Consider the following 3713-nt stretch of genomic DNA (forward strand, 5'->3'; position numbering starts at 1 on the left):
AGGTACCCCCCCCCCCCCCCCCCCCCCCCCAATGACTTAGACAAATTTCATGATTTGTATAAGTCATTTCTGAGGGAGATAACCGGGATAATTCATTGTCTTCCTGAGCCTGTTATTTTTCAAAATCGAGGAAGACAACATATTGTTTGATTTGAATTGATCTGGGTTGATTTTGACCGAGGTACCCCCCAATGACTTAGACAAATTTCATGATTTGTTTAAGTCATTTCTGAGGGAGATAACCGGAATAATTCGTTGTCTTCCCGAGCCGGTTATTTTTCAAAACCGAAGAAGACAACATATTTTTTGATTTGAATTGATCTAGGTTGATTTTGACCGAGGTATCCCCCAATGACTTAGACAAATTTCATGATTTGTTTAAGTCATTTCTGAGGGAGATAACCAAAATAATTCGTTGTCTTCCTAAGCCGATTATTTTTCAAAACCGAGGAAGACAACATATTGTTTTGAATTGTAATCACCCACTGGGTAGTCGACATCCGTATGAGTTTCCGAGCAATATACTTTATTGAAATAGTGTCTGATTACATAGGTTTCACATAAAGTACTTCTTCAGGTGTTCGACGTTCCAAGCTCTTGGTTGTGTTTTTCCTTCTGTATCGACTAGATGGTACGCCCATTTGTCGTGACATTTGACTACTTTGTAGGGGCCTTCCCATTGAGGTTTGAGCTTCCCTTCATTTGAATCTCTGGTGATTAGGCTCACTTTCCTTAGAACCCAATCTTCAAGTTGAAACTTTCGAGGATTCACAGCTTTGTTGAAGTAGCGTGCAACTCGGTCTTGGTATGTAGCCCATGTGACTTGCGCTTCGTCTCTTCGTTCTTGTAGTAAGTCCAGATGGAGTTTGATTCCTTCGTCATTGAGTCCCGGATTGTAATTTGACACACAAAAACTCGGTGATCCGACCTCTGCTGGGATGACTGCCTCGGTCCAATAGGTTAAGGAAAATGGTGTTGCTCTGTTTGGAGTCTGAGTTGTTGTGCAGTAGGCCCAGAGTACTTCAGGGACATAGTCCACCCAAGCTCCTTTTTTCGCTCCTAGCTTCTTTTTCAGAGTTTTCAACATGGTCTTATTTGTTGCTTCGACCTATCCGTTTGTCGAGGGGTGGATTGGAGTAGAATAGTAGTTCCAGACTTGAAGTTCAGCACACTACTTGCGGAATGGTCCACAGTCAAACTGTTTTCCATTGTCGGTGACGAAGACATGTGTAATACCAGACCTGCATACGATCGATTTCCACAAGAACTTTGTCTCTTTCTCGGTGGTAATGGCAGCCGAAGCTTCAGTTTTGGCCCATTTGGTAAAATAGTCGACAGCGACGACAAGAAACTTCCGATTCACTTTCCTCGGGGGCATTGGGCCAACAATATCGACCCCTCACTTCGCAAATGGCCATGGCAAAGTGATCAGGCTGAGCCTTTCGGGAGGATTCTTCATTACTTGAGCAAATCTCTGGCACTTATCGCATTTTACCATCTTAACTGAGTCTTTGTTCATGGTGGGTCAATAATAGCCTGCCCGCATTGCCTTGTGCGCCAACATCCGAGATCCCGAATGGTTTCCGTAAACCCCTTCATGTATCTCCCTCAGCACGTATTCGGCCTCGGAATTTTTAAGACATTTCAAAAGGGGCTAGGTGTGCTCTCCGATATAGTTTCCCTCTTATTAGCGTATACTGGGCCAAGTGCATCTTCACCCTTTGAGATTCTAGCTTGTCCTCTGGAAGTGATCCATTTCTGAGATATTGAATAACTCCCGTCGCCTACTCGGGATCGGTGGATTCTTCTTCTATCTCCATCATTTCTTGCCTCGGGAGGATAGATGGTTCTTTCTGCGACATTACCTTATGGGATGAGGTTTTCATCTCGGGTTCGGTTCCGGAACCTATTTTTTAGAAAGGGCATTGGCTCATAAATTGTTCTCTCGAGAGATCTTCGTCAGCACGACCCTGTCAAAGTTAGATTGAATTTCATGTACCCTGTTTAGGTATTGGATCATCTTTTCACCACGAGCCTTGGATTGTCCTTGGATATGACCAACCACTACTTGGGAATCGCTTATGAATTCCAGGTTTCTAGCTCCCATTTCTCGGGATATAATAAGCCCCGCTAGAATTGCCTTATATTCTGCTTCATTGTTCGTAGTGACAAAATCTAGCTTGATTGCATACTAGAATTTTTCTCCTTCCAGGCTGGTAAGCGTGACACCGACACCGCTATTTCGATTGGCTGAAGATCCGCCTACATAGGCCACCCATGTAGCTTCTTTAGGTAGGTTTTCACTCTCGGGACTGTCACTGAGCTCTATGAGGAAGTCGGCTAGAGCCTGGCCTTTGATTGTGGTCCTAGGATGGAACTTTATGTCAAATTGTCCGAGCTCGATTGCCCAATTCACTAACCTGCCCGAGAGGTCCGACCTCTGTAATATTTTCTTCATAGGATACTCGGTTAATACCCTTATTGCATGTGCTTGGAAATACGATCGCAGCCTTCGCCCTGATGTGATCAAGGCGAAGGCCAACTTTTCAATCCGAGGATATTTCTCCTCGGCTCCATGGAGCGTTCGACTTGTGAAATATACTGGTTTTTGGATTCTTGACTCCTCTCAGACCAAGGCCAAACTAACAGCCGAAGCAGTTGCTGCCAAGTAAAGATAGAGTATTTCACCTTCTTCTGGTCGGCTCAGAAGCGGTGGATTGGCTAGATATTCTTTCAGCTTCACAAAAGGGTTTTCACATTCGTCACTCCATGGGAACAATTTCCTCAGAATCTTGAAGAAAGGTAGGCATTTGTCGGTAGACTGAGAGATGAATCGGTTCAAAGCCGCTATCTTTCCGTTTAGTTGCTGCAGCTGTTTGATGGTCCAAGGCATCTGCATTTCTAAGACGGCTTTTACCTTCTTAGGATCTGCCTCGATACCTCTCTGTGAGACCATGAATCCTAGAAACTTCCCGGAAGAGACTCTAAAGGCGCACTTGGCAGGATTCAACTTCATTTTGTTGTCCCTCAATGTCTTGAAGGTTTCCCTTAAGTCCGTAATATGGCTCAAAGCGCTTTTTACCAGCATGTCGTCAACATATAATTCCACATTTCGACCGATTTGATCTCAAAACATCTTGTCGACAAGCCTCTAGTAAGTGTCCCTTGCATTTTTTAAGCCAAACGACATCATCCATGTGTATCTGATTGTATCCCGAGAAGGCATCCATGAAGTTGAAGAGTTCGTGCCCGAATGTGGAATCTTCAAGAAGGTCCATCTGTGACGTCCCACATCGCCTGGGAATGAGGATATGCTTATATATATAAATGCACAATTTATGACACAACGCGTTTTAAAGCCATGATGGTCATGAACATATCAGAACTCCGCAGTTAAGCGTGCTTCTGCGAGAGTAATCCCAGGATGGGTGACCTCCTGGGAAGTTTGGTTTGGGGAGCCAAAAGCGGACAATATTCTGTCATTGGGGGTGGGTCGTTACAAATGGTATCAGAGCCATTGCCCAGCCTGAGATGGTGGGAGCGTGCACAAGCCCAATGAGGGACGCCAGCGGAGACGCTGGGTCCAAAGAGGGGGTGATTGTGACGTCCCACATCGCCTGGGAATGAGGATGTGCTTATATGTATAAATGCACCCTTTATGACACAACGCGTTTTGAAGCCGTGATGGTCATGAACCTATCAGAACTCCGCAG

The sequence above is a fragment of the Alnus glutinosa genome, chromosome 8, assembly GCF_958979055.1.
Source record: "Alnus glutinosa chromosome 8, dhAlnGlut1.1, whole genome shotgun sequence".
NCBI classification, from domain to species: domain Eukaryota; kingdom Viridiplantae; phylum Streptophyta; class Magnoliopsida; order Fagales; family Betulaceae; genus Alnus; species Alnus glutinosa.